Here is a 14,579-nt window from a genome sequence, read left to right on the forward strand (position 1 = left end):
AGTCCTTGAACGACAGAAATACTCAAGATATCTGCATTCACTTTGCCATGACGTAACTCGTTTTAAATGTGTTGTTAGATATCTACACAAAGGTGTGTCTGAGCAACACACTGTTTAACTCGATCGATACCTTGAATTTTAACATCTTTCTACATCTGGGACATGTTCTATCTTTTTTATTTTTGAGAGAGACATGTAGAAGGGAATAGAGTGAATGGAGGCAAACCGAGAATGAGAAGAGAAACTACAAGGTCCGTTTAGAAAACTGACCTGCGTCAGACCCATACTGTGCAGGGTTACCAGGACTGTGTGTGTGTGTGTGTGTGTGTGTGTGTGTGTGTGTGTGTGTGTGTGTGTGTGTGTGTGTGTGTGGTGGGAACGCAGCAGGCTTGTAGGTCAGCAGCTTTATGTCAAATCCTATCAAAGTGGGAGGGACCCTGCCGCCTGATGTCAGTGAGATGGCTTATCAACAGTGGAGGTTTACAATTAAGCCTTTATATTCATATCCATATTCACATGCATTTGAGATTTGAAGTCGCTGACCCCTTCAGATCGCCAATTCCCTGCAATCAGCAATTCCTAACTCTCTGAGCTACAGGCAGAGAGCTAACTGTCTAAAAAGCACGAAACAGATCATTCCCGTACCATTTGCAAGGGCACATGTGCACGCACACTGACTCTCATACACAGAAAGCTCCGGATAAAGCAGGGAGCCATGAGTCGGGAGCCATAAAAGGGGAAATTTCTCCACATTAGCTTTAACATAAGATGGACAGACATAGAGACAGAAGGGGGGATGAGGGAAACAGAGAGAGAGACACACACAGAGAGGGAGTGGTTGGCGCATCCATCACTTGAGATGCAACCATCGTACTCTCATCCACCCCTCCCTTCTCCCCACCCTGTGCTATCGTCCCCTGATACCTTTCATAGCCGCGGGCCCTCAGGGGAAAGCCTGGCCCCATTTGGACCCTACTGATTGGTTCCCACACCCAAGGACTACCTGGGCCGTCGCTAAAAAGAATCCAGAATATCTTTTGTATTGGACTCCCCTGTATACTAAACGAATGATAATCCCGCAGTCAATGTCAAAGATGGGATTGGTGGGAGCTATAGGGGTTTCTTTGATATTTCTATCGCTAACTCAGGTAACTGACCATTTTCAACGTTAAAATCCTTGAATAACATTACGATCATATTCATTTTTAAACCTTTTTTCCACATTATTGTTTTTACAGATACCATTGACTCATGCAGAAGGTAAGCCATTGTTTTTTTGTGTGGAGCCAAAGAAGGTTGAACATTTTTTTGATCAAATTTTATAAGATGTTACGTTGAGGATATTGAAAGATTTAAAGTACATGTGTTATTTTTAAATTCGTTAAGTAAGTTTTAGTATTTTATTAAAGGGGAGGCCGCTGTTTTTTGTTCAAGAACGATCAAATATCACCATCTCCATCTCTTTCAGAGCCATGCATGATCACATCAGTGACTTCTTCCAGCCCTTCAACGCTTAATGTAAAATGGGAGCATTATCTCGGGGCAACAAATTATTTTTTGGACCTACGAGTTATCAACTCGACAGACATTGCACCTGTTGTGTTGACGTTACCTGGGTCCGTCAGAGAAACAGAAGTTTACGGTTTACGGCCAGGGGCCCATTACAGCGTGACCCTTAAAGTCTTCAAATATTACTTTGTAGTATGCCACGTTACACGAGAGGCGTCCACGGGTAAGCATCCACGTTCAGTAGGACTTGAAAATATAAAGAACACAAATCAAGTTATTCAATCCGAGTATTTTAACGTGTACGTTAGTCGTAGTCAAAAACAATGTTTTGTTATTATTATTCAAATGAACAGTTACGCGCATACCTATACTAGGCATGCAACACACCTAGCAGTGTCATTGAAATGCCTTCGCACTCGTCTTCTCTCTAGTGCCCGCGACCTCTCAGATAATATACCGGAGGGCACTGTCCAGTACAAGCGTTCGGCTCGAGTGGGCGCGTGTGCCGACCGCGGACAGATACATCGTCTCGATGGAAGTACCGGTTGGACAGAATCACAGTCTGATTTTGACCAATACCAGCGTGGTGTTCACCGGACTGGAGCCCACGACGGTGTACAATTGCTCCGTATTCACGGAGAACGAGGCTGGCCGAGGGCTTCGAAGCGCTCTGAAACCCGTCTTGACACGTGAGTGGGGGCATGGTTGTTGAACTCTAAAGCTGGGGGGGGGGGGTCTTTTCTCTGCATGGGATATTTGTCACAGTAAAATATTACAATTGTTAGCACTTTATTAATCTTGAGGGAAATTGTAAAAAAAAAAAAAAAAAAGATAATTAAGTGTAGGCTTCACTCTTAAATATGGCTATCTATAGGTTCCTATCTCAATTTGAATCGATCATTGTGTGATTGATTGAGGGGAATGGCACAATGTGTAGCAACTCATTTAAATACTCCATCTGTCCCTGTCTCAGTTGCGCCGCCCCCAAACGATATCGTTGCGCGGCAGACCGGCCGCCAGAGAGCCCGAGTGTCATGGCAGCCCGTGGATCGCATCCTGCTGTATCGAGTCAGCATCTGGAACCAAGACCTGCCAAACAGTGAACCAACGGTGGCAAACGCTACGGCACTCCATCTGGACTTTGACATCCTGTCATGTACCACCTATCGCATCTCTGTGTCCTCGGTCCACCGATTCCTGCAACCCGGAGAGCCCAACGATGTCTCATTCACCAGCGACGGTGAGTCAGGGCCAGGGCCAATATCAATAACTGGGCGATTAGAATCTAGGTCAGCCTTTCATTCCGAGGCGCTCCATTCACACATGCAGAAAATTATCTCGGGCAGGGAGGAGGTGGGGGATTTGGGTTCGTTCATGACTTTCTTGTTATTGTCATGTCAACAAACTTTGTGGGGGAGCATTGAAGGCATGGATGGAGGCTTCTTGGTAGGTTTTTATTTCAGGCTGAGATAAGGCAACAATGAGGCCTCCATGAGTATGACACACCTACAGGTTGTGGACACTAATTGGATGCTCATTTTGTTTTGCATATGCTCTTGTTTCTCTTCGTGTTTCTCCTGAAGGAGGAGGTCATGGTTCATCAGACATGACCCATATTTTTAAACAAGTATTTGTGCTCTGTAGAACATATCTTAGTGTAAAGTAGAAGGAAGAACCAAAATGTCGTACAGTTCTCTTGACGAGACAAGTTCAATGTTTCCTTTGTGCAACACACCTTCGACGTTGAGACCCCTCTCTCCAACACAATCTAACAACACCTTGGGTCGCGTGCCGTACAGCCCCCGGTGCTGCCAGCGGTGTGGTGGTGGACTACAGATGTTCCAGCAACACGGCGGTGGTCTCCTGGGTTCCCGTGGTCGGGGCCGACTCCTACCGGGCCACGGCGACCCACAACGGCACGGTGATGTCCTGCCTGAGCAGGGGGTCCCAGTGCCAGATCGAGGGGATGGCCTGCAGTCAGAGCTATGTGGTGTCCGTCATCGCCATCGGCGGGGACTGCGAGAGCCTTGGAAACTCGACCACCAACTTTCAGACCGGTGAGAGTCCAAAATACCGATGTGTCCCAACTAGGGTGGCCGCCTTCCTCATGCCCAAACAGGCCTCCGGAGCAAAAGGCCCTCGCGGAACGCCGACTTATCGGTCCATCGCACTGGGCCACAGGGTACGGGTATGGTGTTGTGTGAGTGGATTTGTGTTCAGCCCAGACTTAAATTAAAACATTCTACAACTTTGTGAAACGTTTAGTAATCGTCCGATTTCCCACAAACTGTCGTTGACATCGCTGTGCTTCACATCAATAGCCTCGTCCCTCCTTCCCAACACATATTTGAGTTCTGAAGTTCACTTCTGTGCGTGCGTGCGTCTCTGGGCGTCTCTTTGAGAACTGGGTCTTCTTTTGAGCTCTGTTGTCATAATATACTGTGTTGTTTTCAGCCTTCTGAGAATGGGCCATGGTTTGTGGAAAACCTGAAACCTCTCAGAGTGAAAGGCATGGAGTATTATTTTCAATATCGGGGCGTTTTAACCTGAAAAGTCCTTGTGACGCCTTCCTTTGATGTGACTGTTTTACCCGCTTTCTTCATCCATCTAGTGGTATCTACCTACATCACTGTAACGGCCTCAATCTCTGTCTAACTTTATATATTTTTCTGTTTAACTAACTATATCTCTATCTAACTATCAAGCTCTGCCTGACTATCTAACCATATATCTGTCTAACTATCCATCTCTGTCTCACTTTATCTAACAATCTATCCCTCTAACTTTATCTAACCATCGATCTGTCTAACTCTATCTCTGTCTTTATACATCTATATCTAACCATCGATCTCTGTCTAACTATCTATCTCTATCACTATTTGTAAATATATCTACTCTGTCTCTCTATATCTATTCATAGCTCTGTCGTACTCTATCTAACTATCTCTGTCTAACTCAGTTAGACAGTTGTTATAATATAAGTTAGACAAAGATGGTTAAATATAGATGTAGTTACAATATCTAAATCTAACTATCTAGCCATCTGTCTAACTATATATCTTACTATATTTCTCTGTCTAACTATAAATATATCTATCCATCTATCTCATATATTCATATATATATATATATATATATATGAATATTTATCTATCTCTGTCTAACTTTATCTCTATCCAACTATATCCTCTATCTCTGTCTAACTATATCTATCTTTGTCTGACTGTATATAGTAACTACTTGTACAACTCTAGCTTTGTAATGATCTACATATCTGTGTAACTCTCTGTATAACTCAATAGCTATCTATTCCATGTCCAACACTTTATATGTCACTGTCTAACTATCGGTGTAGCTCAGTCGATTCCTGTCTAACTCTTTTACTCTGTGTCTTTCTGTGCCAGTGTCCTGTCCTCCGGATAATCTACAACTGTACAGAGAGTGTTCCATCAATCTCATCAGCTTATCCTGGGATCGGGTCAATCACACAGATCACTACATAGCGACGTTGGTCGACTCAATGGTATGTTGACGTTAGCTTTTAGCTTAGTCCCGAACGGTTCACTCCGTGGTTTAATGCTCATTTGTTTTCATTTGTACATTGCGTAGTTGCTTAAGGTACTCAGTGTGGCACCGCGGCTCTGAGAGTGACCCGCTTCCCCCCAATTGGCACACGATTCGGTCCATTAAGCCCAAATGGCATGTTTATTAAACATAACGAGTCTTGAAGCCGCTAAGCCACGCTTCTCCACCTGCTCCTCAGGTGCTTCCCATTGGCGCTAATTGGTGACAGCGCCAATGCGTTCACTGGCGCCCTCTGTGGGAAATGGGCGGTATACCCCGTATACCACCTCTCCCCTGGGCCACCAGGGGCGCTGTTCCGGAGCCGGGTTGCCAAAGCACAAAATAATTTCAGTCTTTGCACTTTAGAAATGAGAGCACTGCGCCTATAAGTGTACTGTAGGGATAATGAAGTGCACTTACGTTAGTGCGCGATTTCAGACACAGCATCTGTTTGTAGCCATCTTCAACGATTTTGTCATTGGTCATTGTTTACATCAGAGAGTGTGACAGAGTGATAATAATTCATATTGTAAACATATTATATTGTATAATGGGTTCTTCATTAGAAACATGACTACAAATATATAGACAATTGTATCATTGTTGAGTGTCAATTTTTTAATGCAATTGATACGGGCAGATTAAGAGATTGTTCATTCCCAATCATGACACATCATAGACTATTTCACTTAACGAGAATGTTTCCATCATAACCAGAGAGGTTCAGTAGAACATTAAACACTTTAGGAGGATAACGTTTCTCCTGCTTTCCCTTCAGGGCGAGATCCAGCACTGCATAACGGTTGATACCAACTGCATCTTCACGAGGACGACATGTGGCCGGAGCTACAACTTCACAGTCTCCTCCATCACCGGAGCCTGCTCCAGCCAGCCTAGTCTACCCTCTTTTATTAGGACAGGTGCGAAAGCCTCATTACATTACAGCAGTGAAGCAGATGTAAAGTAGCTGGAAAGTTAAGAATTTAAAAAAATTGCCATTTGAAAGCGTGACGGTGCCGCGGGCTCATATCAGACGGATTTGAATGCGCCAGTGCACCACCTGGTGGATAAACTTGACGCATCTGTAAACAGATCAAATGTGTCTCTCTACGAAAAAGTATACGAAAGTAGCATAAAATACAGGATTCGTATTTACTTCATTTGCAACTGTATTTCAGGAACGGCTTTCAATTGAATATTACTCATGATACTTTTTGTATTCTTATTGTTGTTGTTGTTAACAATTGGAAACCCCTTCTCCTAAGAACAGCACCCTGCAACCCCAAGACCTTCCTCACCAGTTCTAGCTGCAATTCGGACCAAGTGCTGACCACATGGGAGCCAGCGGCCGGGGCCTTGTACTACGAGGTGATTTCCCTCGGCAACCAGGGCCCGAACGACCTCCACAACTGCAGCTCCACCGACACCAGCTGCACCATGCACGGCATCCAGTGTGGCCAGCATCTGACCACCAGCCTCACCGCCTTTGACGACGAGTGTGCCAGCAGGACACTCGTGAACACTGTGTCTGAAACTGGTGAGGGTGATTTGGTTTCCTGCCGTGCGTCGTAGCGTCTGTAGTAACTCTCAAACTGTTATGTGACGATACGGGCCGCACCGGACACGGCGTGTCCCGTGGACGAGCAGACGGGTTGGATCCAACTGACCGCCATGTCCGTGCCCGCAGGCCCGTGCGCTCCCCAAAACGTCTCCGCCACCATGGACTGCGGCTCCGACTCCGTCACGCTGAACTGGGGGGAGGCCCCCGGGGCACTGTTCTACACCGGCCTGGTGGTGGACGCGGCGGGCCGCAGGAGCGTCTGCCATACCGTCGGCACGTCCTGTCGGGTCGCAGGGCTGCAGTGCAGCACCACCTACAGCGCCTCCATCATCGCCTCCAACTCCCGCTGCAACAGCTCCGAGAGCGCCAGGGTCACCGTGGAGACGGGTAACAGCTCTTTGATTTGCCGCCGTGTTCATAGAACGCGTGCGATTGCAGCCGTTCAAACAGTCGTTTGAACGGCAGGTTTAACTGAAGGGAAGAGCAGCACTTGCGCCTGACTTGATGCGATGCAGAGCCGTCCGTCGCAGTGGACACATTGTTTGCATTGCAACCAAAACAAAATTCCTGTCCTGTCCTCATGTCTTTTTCGGATGAGCAATTCAATGAATAAGTTAGACTGAATCTGACTTAGAAATCCCCATGACAACGCATCCAATGTTCTTCAATGACAGGTGATTGAGTGACACGTGACTAACCCCCCGTGTCCCCGTCCCCGTCCCAGCCTCGTGTCCCCCAGACAGCGTCGTTGCCTCCTTGGACTGTGGGGCCAACCAGGCGCTGGTCTCCTGGGGCAGCCGGCCCGACATGGGCTCCTACACGGCCACGCTGGTGGACCCAGAGGGCCGACTGCTCAGCTGCAGCACCACCCAGCACCACTGCACCGTCACCAGCCTGCGCTGCGGACAGCGCTACACAGTGGCCGTGAACCAACACGACGGCGTCTGCCCCAGCATGCCTTCCAGCCCCGTCTACATGGACTCCGGTGGGTCCGGTGGGGGCATGGACGGCTCCACAGGCACCCTTAATGGGGTCGGCAGTGGCTCGGGAGCTGGAGCGGGTTGACCTGTAACCGAAAGGTTGCTAGTTCGATCCCCGGAGTGTCGAGGTGTCCCTGAGCGAGACGCCTCACCCTCACTGCTCCTGACGAGCTTGCTGTCGCCTTGCATTGACACCGCCGTGTGTGTGTGCGTGTGCGTGTGCGTGTGCGCGTGTGTGTGAGACTGTGTATGAACCGTTGTAGGTCGCTTTGGAAAAAAGCGTCTGCAAAATACTTTACAAATTTACAAATGTAAATGTAATACTTGCTTTGAATGGCTTTGTTTGGTGCGCCCTGCAAAAAATGAATGCGCCCCGTCTGCACACACAGACAGACACACACACACACGGCGGTTAATACACTGATCCTCAGAGTGGGCATAAGCAAAGCTCTGTTGGAAACGGTTGTGTTGGAAACGCTTTGGTTCTCTCTGTCCGGCCAGTTGCGTGCGGCCCGGTGAACGTGAGCACCAGTGTGAGCTGTGCCTCGGGGTCCCTAGAGGTGGGCTGGAGCGCGTCCCCGGGCGCCGACCGCTACACGGCCGTCCTGACCCGCGGTGACGGCCAGAGGCTGCACTGCAACACCAGCGCCCCACCGTGCAGCATCGACACGTCGGACTGCGGGCAGGAGTACAGCGTGGAGGTGATGTCCTTCAACGGAACCTGCAGGAGTTTCCCCAGCAACGCGTCCGTCGTCAGGGAAGGTACGTGCCGTAGTTGTCCTGCATTGTTGGAGTTGATTTCATCTGCGGGCGACCCGGCGTAGAGCGCGGGGCGCGCCCCCTACTGGTAGGATGGCTCAGTCCTGACCGCAGCGACCCGGGTTCGAGTCCTGCCCGTGGTCCTTTGCTTCATGTCCTCCGCTCTATCTACCGTACCTTCCCGTCTATCTCACTCTTCATCACAATTTTCACTCAGCAGAATTTCATTGTTTTAATTTAAACGATTCACCATGAATGATTGGATGGGCTCCACCTGAACAATGCTAATGGGTGCTAATGGGTGCTAATCCCCCCCCGCCCCCCCTCAGCACCCTGCGTCGCCACTGACCTGGTGGTCGAGAGGATCTGCGGCAACAGCAGCGCCGACGTCAGCTGGCGGGCGAGCCGCGGCGCCCAGCGCTACGACGTGACGGCGGTGGCGGCGGGCGGCGGGCCGCGTCCCGGGTGCTCCTCCAGCGGCAGCACCGCCTGCCGCCTGCAGGGCCTGACCTGCGGCCGGGTCTACAACGTCAGCGTGGTCGCCGTGGGCGACGGCTGCTCCAGCCGGAGCGAGGCGGTGGCTCTCCGTTCAGGTGAGCAGAGGAAGGGCTGGTCCCTGAGACGAAAACTGTTTTCAGTTTTTTGGGCATTTTAGTATTTTGTTTACTTCGTTTTTTCCTTTCCATGGGTATTCTCAACGATGTAAAGTGTCTTTGAGTGGCATCCAAAAAAGCGTTTTTTTAATCGTATCAATTTTTATTTTTTACTATTGTTTAACTCCGCCTTCTGTCCGTGTCGCACGGGCGGTTCTTCGTTCTGTCACATCACGCGATGGACTCTGTAATTGTAGATCTACCTTCATGACGGTGGTGGTGAGATGGTGTTCTGAGGCTGCGTTATCCATACAGTTATTGTAGGAATCACAGACAGAATTGGAATAAGGGTGTTCACAAAGGATAAACATGCTTACGGAATCTGATTTTTTTTTTTTCGTACACAAGAGTACAATTCTTAGGCTTGGTACCTCAACAGCCACATAGCAGCAACAATACAAGATAAATTAAATAAAGTAAAAAAAATAGAAGGAAAATATGTAAAAAAAAACCTGGTCCTACCAGACCATCATACTTCAATTCATTTGCACAGAGAGTCTGGCCTCTCTCCATCGACAGACATTTACTCACCTGAAGGCGGGTGTCTGTTGGAGTTTAAAACTATTGGATCTGCCCAGTGCCACTCTGGATCTGCCACAACCAATCACAACGTTTGACTACAACTGAAACTAGCGCACGACCTCAACGTCATTGCTCTCAGCCACTCCCTCTGGTCGCTGATTGGACCGGCAAAATTTGGCCGGAGAAAACCGGCGAATACGTCGCAAACCCAGAGGGAGTACTGAAGGGAAATGAAAATTTAGCGGAAGTACGTAGGCGGGCGGAGCCAGGCTGAGCCACGGTTGATTCTAGTGCAAAAGTGTTGTGCAAATGACAGAAATATGTCTTTAAATAATCATCTTTTGTTAGGATGTGCAAAAATATACACATTATCTACAACATGATATATCTGCCTCCGTCCCCCTCCCAGCGCCCTGCCGCCCCTCCCAGCTGACGGTGCGCATGGACTGCCTCACCAACAACGCCCGGCTGACCTGGGACCCCAGCGCCACCGCCACCTCCTACTCGGCCCAGGCCACGGGCCCGGGGGGCCAGGATCTGAGCTGCGGCCCGGACCCCCAGTCCACCTGCTTGCTGACGGGCCTGCGCTGCGGCCAGCGCTATGTCTTCACCGCCACCGCCGCCGACGGCCGCTGCCCCGGCGCCATCAGCCTGCCCGTGGAGCAGACCACTGGTAAGTGGTGACCTTTAGGGGGCGCCACCTACTGGTAAGATGTGACCAGCAGGGGGCGCCCACCACTGGTAAGATGTGACCAGCAGGGGGCGCCCACCACTGGTAAGATGTGACCAGCAGGTGGCGCCCCCTACTGGTAAGATGTGACCAACAGGGGGCGCCTACTACTGGTAAGATATGACCAGCAGGTGGCGCCCACCTACTGGTCACATCTTACCAGTGGTGGGCGCCCCCTGCTGGTCACATCTTACCAGTAGGTGGCGCCTCCTACTGGTAAGATGTGACCAGCAGGGGGCGCCCACCACTGGTAAGAGGTGACCGTTAGTGGGCGCCACCTACTGGTAAGATGTGACCAGCAGGGGGCGCCCACCACTGGTAAGAGGTGACCATTAGGGGGCGCCCACCACTGGTAAGATGTGACCAGCAGGTGGCGCCCCCTACTGGTAAGATGTGACCAGCAGGGTGCGCCCCCTACTGGTAAGATGTGACCAGCAGGGTGCGCCCCTTACTGGTAAGATGTGACCAGCAGGGTGCGCCCCCTACTGGTAAGATGTGACCAGCAGGGTGCGCCCCCTACTGGTAAGATGTGACCAGCAGGTGGCGCCCCTTACTGGTAAGATGTGACCAGCAGGTGGCGCCCCTTACTGGTAAGATATGACCAGCAGGTGGCGCCCACCTACTGGTCACATCTTACCAGCAGGGTGCGCCCCCTACTGGTAAGATGTGACCAGCAGGTGGCGCCCTACTGGTCACTAGAACTAATGTAGGCTGTCTGTGCTAAACCCCCCCCCCCCCTCCTCAGTCTCAGGCTCCGTGTTCAGCAGCAGCTCTCCGTCCAAACCCCCTCTGTGGTCTTCTTCTCCTCAGCCCCCTGCGTCCCCTCCGGTGTGCTCCCCGCCGTGGACTGTAGCAGCAACGCGCTGGCCGTGAGTTGGACGCCCTTCTCCATCCCGGTGAACTACAGCGTCACGGCCGTCGACCGGACCGGGAGCTCCGCCCCCCTCTCCTGTTCCACCGGCGGCGCCGGCTGTGCGCTGGCCGGCCTGCGGTGCGGCCAGCGGTACTCCGTGACGGTCCGGGCCGAGGGAGAACTGTGCCCCGGCCCCAGCAGCGCGGCGCAGACCGTCCGCTCCGGTATGAACCGGATCGGTGTGGCGTGAGGGAGGCGTGCGGCTCAGGAGGTAGAGCGCGGTTGGCTGGTAACCGCGAGGTCGCTGGTTCGATCCCCCGGCTCCTCCTAGAGTGCCGAGGTGTCCCTGAGCGAGACGCCTCACCCTGACACCACCCCCCCCGACCAGCCGGCTGTCGCCCTGCGGGGTCGACTCCGCCGTCGGGGGGGGAATGTGTGAATGAAGGGTTTAATTCGCTTTGGATAAAAGCTTCAGAAAAATCCCCTAAATGTAAATGTAATGGTGCTGGGATCAAAGAGACGACCGAGGCGTCTGCTGTAGATGAAAACAATATCAGTAATGAATTAATGGTTGAAAATTGAATAATAGAATCTAATATAATAATAGAATCCGAAATCCCCAAAACTATATATTGACTTAAGTCAAATTATTATACCCATAGGGCAGACAGTTGTATGTTTTCTGAAAAATAGAATATATAATAATCATAATCACAATCATAATCATCATCATAATCAGGGTGTGATTTGTGAAAAAACCAGAGGGGGGGATAATTTTGAGAAACATTTTAAAATGTTTCAAAATGAAGACGGACCCTGTGTATTTTGGTTGTTAATTATTACGATGTAATGGTGAAAATACTTTGGGTGGGGGGGATAATTTTGATCCCCACCGAGGATAAAAATAATTCAGCAGAGGGTAGGACGTGTAAACCAGAGGGGGGGATAATCCCCACCATCCCCACCGGCAAATCGCACCCTGATCATCATAATAATAATAATAATATTAATATAAAAACTATTTCAACAAATAGATTTGGGACGAGCCAGGGCAAGTCAAGACCTTAAGGATGATAACACCCCCCCCTCCCCACAGTGCCCTGCGCCCCCACCAGCCTGCGCCGCGTGATGGACTGCCCGTCCAATACGGTGCAGGCGTCCTGGGACCCCGCCCCCGGCGCCCTCAGCTACGTCTCCACGGTGACGGACGGCCACAACGCCTCCGCCTCCTGCTCCACGTCCTTCCACGGCTGCTCCTTCCCCGGCCTGGGGTGTGCCCGGACCTACAGCTTCTCTGTGGTCGCCCTCGACAACCAGTGCAACAGCTCCGTGAGCCACGGGGCCGCCGTCACCACCGGTAACCACCGCCCATCCTTCCTCTCCTGTGAATATGGAGTTATACGATAAAGCCTTGTGAAGGTGACATGTTATACCACCAGGTGGGAGTGTTTAGAGAATCGGCCTCTTCCGACATCACAAGTGGGCGTGCCCACCTAACGGCTTGAAATGGCTAATCGCACTGTCGCCTTTAGTACAGAATTATACGATAAAGCCTTTTAGGTCAGACGCAAGATGTGTGAAACAAGACGACCTCTCTGGCGCCGACAGCCTGGCGAGGACAAAAGGAATAGGAGTTAAGGGAATAGGAGATAAGGAATAGGAGTTAAGGAGATGGGAGATAAGGAATAGGAATGATCGGGATAGTAAGACGCATATAAATCTACATAAAACTTTGTATCATAAAGAAATCATATTGTCAAAATGTTAGAACAGTGCACATTCATGTCACCCTGTCCTCCAATATGACGTTATAAATTAAGTACATATAAATAAACAGAGTACTTTGAGCTTAATGTATTTATGTTTTGCAATTATCGTTCTTTTCAGTGTTTCCTCTCTGTGAGTGGAGTTCTTTCTGCAGAACTTAACCCTAGCCCTAACCTACCTTCACCTACCTAACCCTTTTCAAGTTCCATTTTGAACGTGCTAATTAACCTTCCCCCCCCCCGCCCCTTCTCCAGCTCCATGTGACCCAGAGAACGTGCAGGCTAGCCTGGACTGCGACTCCGGCGTTGCCACGGTGACCTGGGCGGCCGGTCCCGGCAGCGTCCCGTACTACACCGTCGTGGCCTCTGCCGGCGGGCAGCCCGAGCTCAGCGTCCGGACCAACGCCACCTCCTGCACTCTGGACCAGCTGCAGTGTGGAGCGGAGTACGCCGTGGTGGTGCTGGCCGGGGACGACAGCTGCAACAGCAGCGTCTACGCTTCCACCACCGTGACCACTGGTAAAGACGTGGTGTCAGTCTGGTGTGTGTGCTGTGCTTGTTTTTACTTGCTGGCCTCTCAGCACGAACCTCAGAGTAGACGCTTCTCCTAGGGGTGTGTGTCATTTTAAAAAAAAAAAGAAAAAAGTCTGAAATATCGGAGAAGTGCCGTGAGCCCTGTCGACGAGGAGCATGAAGCGATTCCCGACTCTTGTTCTTCAGCGCCGTGCGCGCCGCAGATCCTGAGCCACGAGATGCTGCTGAACTGCTCCAGCAGCCGGGCCCTGGTCGCCTGGGCACCGGACGCCCACGCCACCTCCTTCTCCGTCAGCGCCACGACCACCGGGGCCCCCCCGGCTTCCTGCTCCTCCTCCAACTCCAGCTGCGTCCTGGACGGGCTGTCCTGTGGGAGGCGCTACACCGGAGAGGCCGTCGCCCTGGGGGACCAGTGCACCAGTGCTCCCAGCACCCCGTTTGAGATCCTTACAGGTGCGCTCGAAGCCTTGCTTTTTGAATCCGTTCATTTTGTCCAAAACGGTGAAAAAAGGGGCAGAGGTTTGGGGAATGGAGATAGGTCGATTGATACATAGCATGAGGTTCGCTAGGTTAGGATCCAATTAGTAGCAACGGATGAGATTGTTCATTATATGGTAGTGCATCAACAGCCGAAACGTGTCCCATGCCAGTGGGTGCTTACTGCCCCCACCCTCCTCCTCAGCCCCTTGCAGCCCGACCAACGTGGGGGCCTCGTACACCTGCGGCTCCAGCATCGCTTTGGTCAGCTGGGACGAGGCGCGCGGCCGGGACACCTTCTGCGCCACTGCGCGCGCCGGAGAGCATAGCGAGTCCTGCACGTCCGCCGAGACCCACTGCTCCCTCCTGTCGCTGCTCTGTGGCCGGCTGTACGAGGTCAGCGTGGACGCGGTGGCCGCCCACTGCAACAGCAGCCAATCCGGAGGCGCGCCGATCCAGACAGGTACGTCGCACCCAGAGAGGTACACAACGGGACAGCTAGACATCCCGACGGCTAGACATCCCGACGGCTAGACATCCCGACGGCTAGACTTCCCGACGGCTAGACTTCCCGACGGCTAGACTTCCCGACGGCTAGACATCCCGACGGCTAGACTTCCCGACGGCTAGACAACAAGACGGCTAGACAACCAGACAGGAAGACAACAAGA

The sequence above is a fragment of the Pollachius pollachius genome (assembly GCF_949987615.1).
Source record: "Pollachius pollachius genome assembly, chromosome: 7".
Lineage (NCBI taxonomy): Eukaryota > Metazoa > Chordata > Actinopteri > Gadiformes > Gadidae > Pollachius > Pollachius pollachius.